Below are 12,431 nucleotides of genomic sequence, written 5' to 3' on the forward strand. Positions count from 1 at the left end.
GCTATGAAAAAAAATCTCAACTATTAAGCTGTAAAAAACTTTTGATAATTGTTTTAATATGACATTAGGTATTTGTAAATAATTACATATGGATTAAAATTAGGAAAATAACTCTGAAAAATTAAGATTATTAAAGTATGTCTTTATGTTGAAACATTGATTTAATTCTCGATTCATTGTTTCTAAATATATGAGTATTATTTCTACTATTTAGAGAAGAGGTTACTATAAATGGTGGGAGGTTACTATAAATGGTAATATTTCTCAATTTAACAACAAATTACTTCAATTAATTTGCTAAGGGAGATTAAGGAAGTACATTTTGAATTTCTTATTTAAATGCATTTTCATCAATGGGATAGTCAGATTATTTAGCTCTACATGTTTTTGTTTTTATTTTCTGTGGTTATTGAGAAGATTTTAATGCTTAAATATCTTTCAAAATATTTGTGCTATTTAATTTGGGAAGTTTTGAAGGGGTTATATTTTCTTATAATAGGTCTAAACCAAAGGCCCTTCATAAATTATGGGTAGACAGTCACTTGTCTAGTAAAAGTGGTAGATTTTGATGTGTTAATTTTTTTAGTATTCAATTTGTACAGCTTTTGAGGAAGGAGGATCAATGACATTTTTTATTTTCATGGAGTGGATTATAATTGTACTAGGGTTACTTCATGACTCACTGTTATGTTTTCATTGTGCTCAGTCTTAAATTAGTCATGCAGTTGAAGCACAATTTGTAAGGATAATAGTTAGAACATATTGAACCTTCTGAATAATTTACTTAAAAAATAGAGTGGACTAAAGGCTTTTTCCCTAACATCACTAGGATGTATGGGTTATAGGTAATATTTTCAGGATTGTATATTACCAAGAGGCTATGTTTGTATATTTGAGAGGAACAAAAATGTTAAGAAAGCTGAACCGTTGGAACCACTGGAAATTATTATTTTTTTACTTTTATAAAGTATAGATATTTTTACCAAATATATTAATTAGGTACTTCCTCACATTTCATTTATTATTAGAACATTTACCAGTATCCGCTAAAAGGGATTGGACTGAACAAAATTTGAATCTTGGCACAAGATTTTGATTATATTGGTGAAAAAACAACAATAAAAGGAAGGCCTTTAGAATAGCCCCAGGAATCTAGGGCTCCTCTAAGACATGGGCTTTTAAAGCTCTACTGTCAGGATGTGTTGATCTTTTATATTCTTTTAAAATCCACAATGTGCTTTTAGCAATGAGTTTTGAAATATTTTCTTCTTTATTGCAAACTTCTGAATTTTTATTGCTCCTGCTGTACAATCTGCTACAAAGAGGTTACAATACAAACTCCTTGCTGACTGCTTTGTACCAGAAAGAAACCCATATATTATGAGGCTATTAATGTGTTCTTGTCAATATTCCACCAAAGCATCACACTTCGTTCTTTCTGCTAGTGTAATTTTCAAGCCTTTTTGCTGTGATGTTAACTAAATTGTCTCTAACTTTAAGCCTTAAATATTTTCATGATCTGGATATATCGTTCAGTGAAATAGAAAGCTCTCATTTTAAAATTTGGGTTTTGCATGCTATTTGATATTGTACAAATGTCTATCAAAACATGTAATCTGGGATATAGTCCTTCCTTTTGTGTTCTCACTTTCCAACTTCTCTTGCATTATTCTCCTTACTTTACATGTTAAAATATCTGTTCTTAGAAGTTTCATATCAAACATGTATTGTGTATATATATTACATTTATATTTGTACACACACTATATAGAATATATACATATCTTAAAAAATATATATATAGTATATGCCTCTATATAAAGCATATATTTCACCGTGAAATGAACTTTTTTTTTCCTTTCAGGACAAAAATGTAGTTTCCTATGTGGTTGCACTAAAGCAACTTTCAGTAGATTTTCAGACTCCTGGGCTGATGGAAAAATAACAAAATATATTAGTAGGGGAAGAGGAAAGGTAGTTTTTACTCTCTGCTTGAAAAGTGACGGAATAAAAGAATCCTTGAGCAATGTGTCAAATAGATCTTTTCTCCCCTTGTGGAAGAAAAGAGTCTGTAGCTAAAAAGAGGAAGCGGCCCTCGTGAGTCTTATTTGCAAACTGTGCCATCCTACCTAAGCTTCTTGTTCATTCTTAACGTGTTGAACATTTTGAAATATCTAAGGATACTGAGATGGAGAACAGCAGTGCAATCTAAGGTAGAATATCATTCTCATTCTCATTTCTGAAGTGGAACATTAGTATTTTTTTTGGATGCTTAATAACTGGTTCAAACTTTGAAACACTTCCGGCATTTTTAAAAACTCAAAGAAGATATGCATGTGAACACTGGATCAATTAGTTGGACTCCATGAGTCCTGTCTTACAGGATCAGAAGCTGTGGCAATACTTTTATACATTTGTTTCAAATATTCATCACTTCAGTCATCTGAAGAAATTTGAGCTGGCCATATGTTCATTCTGACACTCAGGAAGAAATGCATTGTTATAGATGGATGGATTTCTACGAGAATGTTATTCCCTTAATATTCTCTTTCCCTAAATCTCCTAAAAAATTAGAAACACATTTCATTGCATAAAACTTGCGACTCTGGTAATCTGATTCAACATATCCTCAATGTCCTACGCAAGGTGAATATTTCTGCTATGACGACAAATTCTGTCCATGGTGATGAGTTCTAACAAAGAATGAGAATGTTGAATGGATTCAAATGAATGGAGAAGTTTTAATGAACTGTAAGTGTTGCAAATTCACATAAAAATAGATTTACTTTTTATTATTTTTAAAAATTTAACCTAATGTTTATTTCACACACCTATTTCACTACAGTGGGAAAAACTTAATCTTAGCCAATTCCAGAATCTTCCACTCAGGATAGATATCTAAATTCTTGAAATGAAATGATAGTGGCTTAACAAAATTCCATGAAATTTGGGAGGGTGCTTGCCTGTGCAAAGATCTAGTGAGATATCAGTTGTCCCATGTGAACCTTGATCTTTGATTCTGAAGCTAACGCTGAGGTGTCCCTGGGACTCGTCTGCCCAGTCCCGTTACGTCTTGGCTTCTTTGCTTCTTCTTCTTGGAGACACAAAATCATTCCACTATCCTCATGCTTTGTTAGTGACATAGGCCCAGAGTAGCTGAATATATTTTCCAGTCACACTTGCTTATGAGGACTCTCCCCAGGGAAGATGCTCTGGCCTTCTATGCCCTTGGGTCTCAGACCCTAATTTCCAGCTATCCTGTCTTCCTGGCGAGGCAGGTTTCATGAAGTCTTTATCTGGAAACCATATTCATCTGTGCTGTTATAAATTCCTCCTCTCTATCCCTTTCTCTTCCTGTCCCTCCCCATTCCTTCTTCCAGCTCCCCTGTAGAATCTTTTAAAAAATATATGGCCCCCAAATATTTTGTCTTTGCTTTCACATTCCTCTAAGGAGTTTGTCATTTCAAAAACAAAAATTAGAAAAAAATGAGTACTGCCCCTTTCTCTGACCTCTGCTCCTCACATCCTTCATCTGAGGAAATAAGCAGGAAATAGGCTAATGGGAGAGTGGGCAGTGAATTTGGGAGGATGAGAAATGTAAATTGCACAGATTAACGTTTAGAAATATTACTTTGCTACATGAGCAATGAAACCTAGCATTTGGTAGACTGATGTCATAGGAAGAAAACATCTAGATTACCTGAGTGTGAAAGATGGATTATTGAATACATTTATTATCAATAGACTTTATGGACCATGGGTAGAACTAAAAAATACTTTTATGTGATCAGAATCCCTTTTAAGGCAAATCTAAAATTCTTTTTAATAGAATAATTACATGCTGCTCATATGGGATCTCTCATCTGGTCCCATCATAAATTCAAATGAATGAGTAGGGCTATTTTAAAAAGCCAAACTAAAATGTTTTCAGAAAAAAATTGGTTCTGCTTAGTTTTTATACCGGCCTATCTTTTTCGACCTTAGTATGATAAAGAAGGTTATATGTAACACATTGTATAAGGGTGGTGCAACTCTCCCTGCAGGACACCCTGAAAGCCTTGGGAAGAAGAGGTCTGGTCTCCTTTTTTTAAAAAAATTAATTAATTAATTTTTGGCTGTGTTGGCTCTTCGTTTCTGGGCGAGGGCTTTCTCTCGTTGCGGCGAGCAGGGGCCACTCTTCATCGCGGTGCGCGGGCCTCTCACTATCGCGGCCTCTCCTGTTGCGGAGCACAGGCTCCAGACACGCAGCAGGCTCAGTAGTTGTGGCTCACGGGCCTAGTTGCTCCGCGGCATGTGGGATCTTCCCAGCCAGGGCTCGAACCCGTGTCCCCTGCATTGGTAGGCAGATTCTCAACCACTGCGCCACCAGGGAAGCCCCTGGGCTCCTTTTTTTAATGGAATCTCTCTAGCAGCAAAAAGCTTCCAGGAGCTCCTCTGGAAACAAACCCCGAAGATAGAACCTTTCAAGATGAACGTTCTCTTCTGTCCTGGGGCTCGCCTTTAAGTGGCAAGGCGCTAGGGGGTGCACGTAAAGAAAAGCAGGGTTTTATTTCTCAGTCCTGTTCTGAGATGAACAGGCAGAACTCTGATGAAGGCTGAGGCCCTGGTGACATATTTCGTCATTATTAAAGTACTAAATGGCTTAGAAAACTTGGCTGTGAATTCATTCTGCTATTCGGCTCATGTCACTTTGAAAAATTTTGAAAAGTATGTGTAAAATCAGCCCTGTGTGTTCCAATACATTTTTATACGAAGCGGATCATTGCTTGGAATTAATTATAAAGGTGTGTCCTTTCGGGTAGGAGCCAGCGCTGCCTCTTCCCCTTCGTGGCCGGCAGGGGGCAGCAGACAACAAAGGTAGCCTTACCATGCACAAGTAAATGGAGTTTGATCCAACTAATTCTTAAACAAGTGATGGCATTTGCAAAAGAACTGGCGTAAAGACAGGCCATGAGAAAAAAAATGGCAGGAGTGGAGCATGAAGGGCCTTGAATGCCATGCTAAGGATTTTTAGCTTCATTTGAACAATCACTAGAGGTTTATAAGCAAATGACATCACTGTGAATTGCATAAAGTAAGATTTGCATTTTAGAAGAATCATTTTGAAAACAGCATGAAGGCTTCCCCACTCTGAAGTCAAAAAAGCAAGTGTTTATTTTTTTAATTAGTTAATTAATTAACTAAAAATTTTTATTGGAGTATAGTTGATTTACAAAAAAGCAAGTATTTATTCTTTCTAGGTACAGTACTAGGTGCTTTACCTGCTTACCTACTTTAATAATTTTTACTCCAGGAGGAGAAAAATTAAATCACTTACCCAGGCCAGTCAAAGAGGAAGTGACCACTTTTCCTACAGTACCATGATGTCCCTTGCTCAAGATTGGGGAGACCAGTTAGAAGGATCCTTCAGTAAATCCAAATCAGAATCCGTGAGATCCTGAACTAAATACAGATTGTCAAAAGATAGAATTACCTGAACTTCATGCTTCATTGAGCATAGTAAAGAAATGTATAAAATTACTCCTAGGGTAGGGAATGGGTGACATGGGCAGGTATCACTGCTAGTGTCTGAGACAAGAACTGTGAATTACGAACACAAATTTGAGTGTGTGCGTGTGTGTGTGCGTGTGTGATAGGGCAGTGGTCCCCAACATTTTTGGCACCAGGGATTGGTTTCGTGGAAGACAATTTTTCCACGGACGAGGGGCGGGAATGGTTTCGGGATGATTCAAGCGCATTACATTTATTGTGCACTTTATTTCTATTACTATTACGTTGTAATATATAATGAAATAATTATACCACTCACCATAATGCTGACAGGAGGCGGAGCGGTAACGAGAGTGACCAGGAGCGGCTATAAATACAGGTGAAGCTTTGCTTTCTCACCCGCTGCTCACCTACTGCTGTGCAGTCTGGTTCCTAACAGGTACAGGTCTGTGGCTCAGGGGTTGGGGACCCCTGTGTTAGGGGATTATGATTCCAATGGGACATGTAAGTGCAGGTATCTAGTAGAATGTTGATAAAGTGGACCTGGAGAATATTCTGGGCTGGACAGAGAGAGTTGTGGTTCATACATACTTAAGTGGAAGTTGGAGAAAACCACCTTGCACGCAGCTGTCCTCACCGTGCAGAGAGAGGAAACATGTGGCACAAGAACTTTCGAGGCACAGATTCTTTCTCCTGGATAAAAATCGCGCTTTGGTAGCATAGGAGAATACAGTTTTTCAAACTCTATATCCAGGGATTCTGATTAGCACCCAGCAGAGGAAGGTAACGAAAATGGTAGGAAACAGCAGGGCAGTGTCAGTTCCAGACGCCGAGGGAGCGTCATCAGCAGTGGTGGAAATTTCAGAGACCATTAAACTTTGGGGATGGAGGGTAACTAATTCCTACTGGGTGTTACAGCCTGTTGGTCAGTTTTCTACTCTGTGACGCAGACCTATTTCCTTTCAGTGCTACCTCCTTCCCCCCATTCTTTTAATACAAAAAATGCTGAAGTGCTTTTTTAAATTTTTTCTTTTACTTTTTTTAAAAATTGAGGTATAGTTGATATACAGTATCATGTTAGTTTCAGGTGTGCAGCAAAGTGATTCAGTTATGCATATATCTATCTCTATATATTCTTTTTTCAGATTCTTTTCCCTTATAGGTTATTACAAAATATTGAGCAGAGTTCCCCGTGCTCTACAGTAGGTCCTTGTTGGTTATATATTTGATACATAGTAGTGTGTATGTTAATCCCAACCTCCTGATTTATCCCTCCCCCACCCTTTCCCCTTGGAGGGCTTTGATTAGGGCTTGCTGCCATCATTCTCTGTTTCTGGACATGAACTTCAACCGAGAAAACAATTCGCTTTCAGCAAAAAATCAGTTGGAGTGTTGTCCAAAATAAATACATACGTACATGAGGGTGGACTCACCATTTATATCACCACCATCAAGTTTTGTCTCTGCAATGTAGGGGCACTTAGTCCAGAAGTAGACTGCTGCAGGAAGATTAGAAACGGCCTGCGTGTTAGACATCCTTGTATCCTCACATCAAATGCACTACTTGAATCCAGGAGGTTACTTCTTACTCAAAATATTTGTTTTGGCTTCAAGTGTGTGGGTGCTGAGTTTTGCTGCATGAAATCATCCTCCAGTCCACCTCGCTCTCCTACTTCCCAGCACACCTCCAGCCTGTGGAAATCACCCACAGGGATCAGAAACACTGACGTGGTCAGCAAGCAAATAGTAAATGCTCTTCATAAAGCCTGAAGTCAAGCCTGAAGCAAACTCACACGGAACACCAGAAAATGAATTTAATTTTAAGTTGAGATAGGGATCAAAAGATATATCTTGGGATTTGGGGATAATTAAGTGTAGGATTCAGTTAAGAGGTCCACCTGTCCAGAAAATAGAAGTCAAACAGTCCGATGACTGACCTATAGATCTTCGCTGTATTTGACATAATAACATGACAGATCTGGTCATGTATTGCTTTAACAGGCCTTGTACGACTTGACTGAAATGTTTAATTCAGAACATAGGCAAGTCAATTTTAGGTTCAGTAACAGAGATTTTTTTGGGATGGATTTAAACTTATTTTTGCATAAATTTGTTTTGTAATTCTAATGAGCATTGCCTTTGACTGAAATAATAGAATTGACAAGAACTCTGGGGCTTAGAATTCTTTTCAGATGCTTCTACAATTTTTCCTAATAGAATATAAATGTTGATAAAAGCAGCATATCCAGAAACATCTTGATGTAATTTAAACATTTATTTCTACCATTTATTTTAACCTATGTGTAGTCACCTGGATGCAGAAAATTGATAGTGGCCGAAAAATTTATTGTATGCAATCTGTTAAAAATATCTTGAACGATAAAATTAAAAAAACAGAGGAAACGGAAATCTGAGCTAGGCTTATGTGAGCAGAGAGAATTCTTGGTCCACAGAGAGGGATGCTTGGTGCCAGCCTTTACTTCCTGATCATTACCTTCCCATGCCTCCTCCCCCAGTTTCTTCTAAATGTTCATTAGGGCACACATTAATACATTTTTACTGTCCTCCTTGCCTTTGTACAATTTTTATTTTATTTATTTATTTATTTTTGTGGTACGCGGGCCTCTCACTGCTGTGGCCTCTCCCGTTGCGGAGCACAGGCTCCGGACGCGCAGGCTCAGCGGCCATGGCTCACGGGCCCAGCCACTCCGCGGCATGTGGGATCTTCCCGGACCGGGGCACGAACCCGCGTCCCCTGCATCGGCAGGTGGACTCTCAACCACTGCGCCACCAGGGAAGCCCTGTACAATTTTTAATAGTTAAAGACAGTATCTTCCTCTCTTTCAGTGACCTTACATCTTTTGCTAAATGTCTACTCTTTGGATAAGTGTATATTGCTGAAATAATCTGCATATAAAATTAAAGATCTTTATGTTCTAATTAAGAAGTGTTCCATATCTGTATTATGCTTTTAGTATGTTAAGGAGAAAAAAACAAAACAAAACCCAGCAACATGTAGATCTCTAAGGAGCAGGGAGAGACTAAATAGAAAAGCTCTGGCTTACAAAATAGTGCAGTGGCATCTGCTTTGGACTCATAAATGAGATGTTTGAAAAGGGCATGAATAGGGCAGTAGAAAAAATACTTTGCTTAGCAACACACCTGTTTTGCTTCTTGTTATAGACTCTTGTGAGATAGGTTTCTTCCGTTAGGACTCGTCTTGGTCTTACCTCTTTCTCTCCCTCGCATTGAGCTTTCTAACACAAAGCTAAACACCAACATCAAAGGAATGTTGGATTTTGGAGATGTTTTGTATAAAGCCAGCAAGGAGCGCACCTCTGCCAGATGTGTAATTCTTACCCAAAGGGGTGAATGTAACAAGAGGCACGCAGTAATTAGACTGATACAGGCCATTTACCTGGTTTTAAAATTATATACGGTAAAAAAATACAAAATAATTATGAAGCATAGCTATATAAGCTTTTAAGAACAGGAGGTTTAGGTTTAATTTCTGGATAAAATCTGTTGCTTTTTCCCCTTTACATCTATCATTAGGGTTATGAATTAGATGAAAAAATGAATGTACTAGCTTTGAAAGTAGTTTTTTTTCCCTGAAATAGAAAGTTTAATTTCAAGGTTTCTTCCACATCTGAGACTCTTAGATGTGAAAGCCCCTTCCTTCAGTGTCAACTCAAGTGTGCTTGTCTGTCTGGAGATTCATCTTTTTTTCACATCTAAGGAAGTAGGTAGCTACAGCCTCGCTGAATCTGAGAAACATTGGCTGGTTAGATGGAATCTACGTGGCAAGCCTTACCTAGGAAAGATGAAGCGGGTTTGTGGTCAAATGGGAAGATTTGAAGCAGCGGCCAGAAAGAGAAGACCCCTGTGTCTTAAAATGTCAACACAGCAGGCATCACTGCAGTGCTGTACTACAGGGACGTCGGAAACCAACCGTGTCAGGAAAGTAAACTTCAGTTTTCAAACTCCAGTGACGATGGGATCCTTTATTTCTCTGTAGGAGAAAAGTTTCTGACAATGCTATTCATAATTAGCTTCCTTATTTTCATACGCTTGAGAATAAAACATTATACATCCCTTACACCAAAGGAAGTAAAGAACATTTTTGCACGTTTTTAGTAGGAGTCGCCACGAATCCACACGTGGAGGGACAGTGTACAAGGTGTATCCAATCCAAAAGCTAATGTGTATCCTAGGCTTTCAGTGAGTTTTTTTTTTTTCAATTGTTATGTGATAGCTTCATACCTCAGAATTAAATTTCCAGGATACACACAAAGAGAGATTTAAAGCTGTGCTTTCCAATCTTTGGGGAGCCATATGTCCTCACAGTAGTGTTTCTGTGTCTTAACTAGAGAATTTATCTATAGAAAAGGCTTTTCATAGCACTAAGGAATGTATCAGGCACCTCTGGGTCAGGCGTGCATACAGGTCTTGCTGTTTGCCCCTGAGGAGGCTTTTGGTTTTGTGTGTGAAACAGAGAAATAACTGAGAAATTAAAATATAGAATAAGTGGTACAACAGTGGTAAACGTAAGGATCGTGGTAGCATATAAAAGGATGCAAAGATTCCTGGAGGATACGATTACTTGGCTGAAAGATGAATCCACGTGTGCCGGCAAAGAGAGGGAAGATATTCCAAGTATAAAGAACGGTGTGCAAAAGACCTGGAGGTAAGAAAGAGGCTGCAGAGCTGCAACTAGCTCAGAATGGCAAAAGCAAGGAGCAAGGGACTGAGGGGTGAGAGGGAAGACCGAAGAGGAAGCAGGGACCAAACCCAGAAAGAAATCAAAGACATTTCAAATGCAAATGTCCAAACGGAACTCCCATCCTCTCTCCCAAACCTACTATCACAAAGTCTACCACAGCTCACCCCATGGCAAATCCATCCTTCCATTTACCTACATGTCATCTTTACCCCTTTCTTCCTCTCACAGTCTACAACCAATGGCTCAGCCTTTGAAATATATCAAGAACTCAACCGCTTCTCTCTCTCTTTTTTAAAAAATTTCTTTCTTTTTTTAATTGAAGTATAGTTGATTTACAATGCTGGCCCATCTCTACTGTACAGCAAAGTGACTCACTTTTACACATAGATACATTCTTTTTTAATATTCTTTTCCATTATGGTTTATCCCAGGAGACTGGATACAGTTCCCTGTGCTCTACAGTAGGCGCTTGTTGTTTACTCTAAATGTAATAGTTTGCATCTACTAAACACAAACTCCCAGTCCATCCCACTCCCTCCCCCCACCCCTTGTCAACCACAAGTCTGATCATATAACCCTACAAAACTATAATTCAAAAAGATCCATGCACCCCAATGTTCACAGCAGCACTAGTCACAAAAGCCAAAACATGGAAACAACCTAAATGTCCATCCACAGATGAATGGATAAAGAAGATGTGTTTGTATATACAATGAAATATTACTCAGCCATAAAAAAGAACAAAATAATGCCATCTGCGGCAACATGGATGCAACTAGAGATTATCATACTAAGTGAAGTAAGTCAGAGAAAAACAAATACCATAGGATATCACCATATGTGGAAACGAAAATATGGCACAAACGAACCCATCTATGAACCGGGAACAGCCTCACAGACACAGAGACCAACCACTTCTCTTAACCTCCACGAGCTACAGCCCTAAAGCTTTCCTCCATCATCTCTTGCTTAGACACAGCAAAGGACCCCAAGTTCGCTTTTCTGTCATTTCCTCCTGCTCCCACCTTTCTGATCTTGTGTTGCCCAACTCATTTCAACTCATTTCAATATTTAATTATTTCTTAGCAGTTTCTGAAAGAGGTTTGTTAAAAACTACCACTAGGGCTTCCCGATGCAGGGAACGCGGGTTCATGCCCCGGTCTGGGGGGATCCCACATGCCGCGGAGCGGCTGGGCCCGTGAGCCGTGGCCGCTGAGCCTGCGCGTCCGGAGCCTGTGCTCCGCAACGGGAGAGGCCACAACAGAGAGAGGCCCGCGTACCGCAAAAAAAACCCCAAAACACACAAAAAAAACCCTACCAGTATAATTATGGATTTGCCTAGCTTTTTCCTTAGTTCTTTTTTGCTTTATAAGTTTTGAGGACATGTTATATATGTATTTAGAATTGTAATATTTTAGTAGTGCATTACTGTTTATAAAATAACTTTATTTCTAGTATGGCTTTTTCATTTAAGTGTACCTCATCTGTTATTATACCGGCTTTCCTTTGGTTAGTGTTTTCATGGTACCAATTTTCCAGTCAGGAAGACAAAAAAACCATTAGATAGTTCAAGCAAGAGATTTAGTGAGGGGAATTGGTCACATAGGTTTAGAGAGCTGACGTGCTAGAGGGAATACTGAGGTAACCCAGAGATGATACCTGTAGGAAGCAGCTACTATTCTTAGCCTGGGAAACAAACAAACAAAGCTGAGGTGAAAGAAGGAGCCCTGGAGAGATGCTGCTGCTAAGATCTTGGGGGGAAATAGAGCCACTCAGGAAAGGAGGAGCAGTCAGTGGAGCTGTTGCTCAGACCCCAGATCCAGCTCTCCCAGCACCTTCCGGTCCGCTGAGGGTCCTGATGAGGCTACTTCTGGGAGAGTACGTGGAAGCTGACGGCTTTGGCCTGCCACTTCGGAACCATCTAACACCGGTCACTCTTAATGCAAATAGGAATACGGGAAGTCAGCCCTTTCCCCCTTTCTTTGACCTTGCAAATTCTCTCTAGTGACTCTTACTGGAAAACTAACAGAAATCCATTTGGCAGTCCAGAAATGTAGTTTGCGGGATCCCAGCCCCGTAATCGTAGAGTAGAAGTAGAAGGGGATTTTTTAAACGTGAGAAGTGATTGATAGGTAACCAGAAAATGATATATATTTTTTCTACCTTTATTTCAGCCACTCTACATTCTTATACTTTATTTTTTTTTAATTTTTTTAAC

The sequence above is a fragment of the Lagenorhynchus albirostris genome, chromosome 4 (assembly GCF_949774975.1).
Source record: "Lagenorhynchus albirostris chromosome 4, mLagAlb1.1, whole genome shotgun sequence".
Lineage (NCBI taxonomy): Eukaryota > Metazoa > Chordata > Mammalia > Artiodactyla > Delphinidae > Lagenorhynchus > Lagenorhynchus albirostris.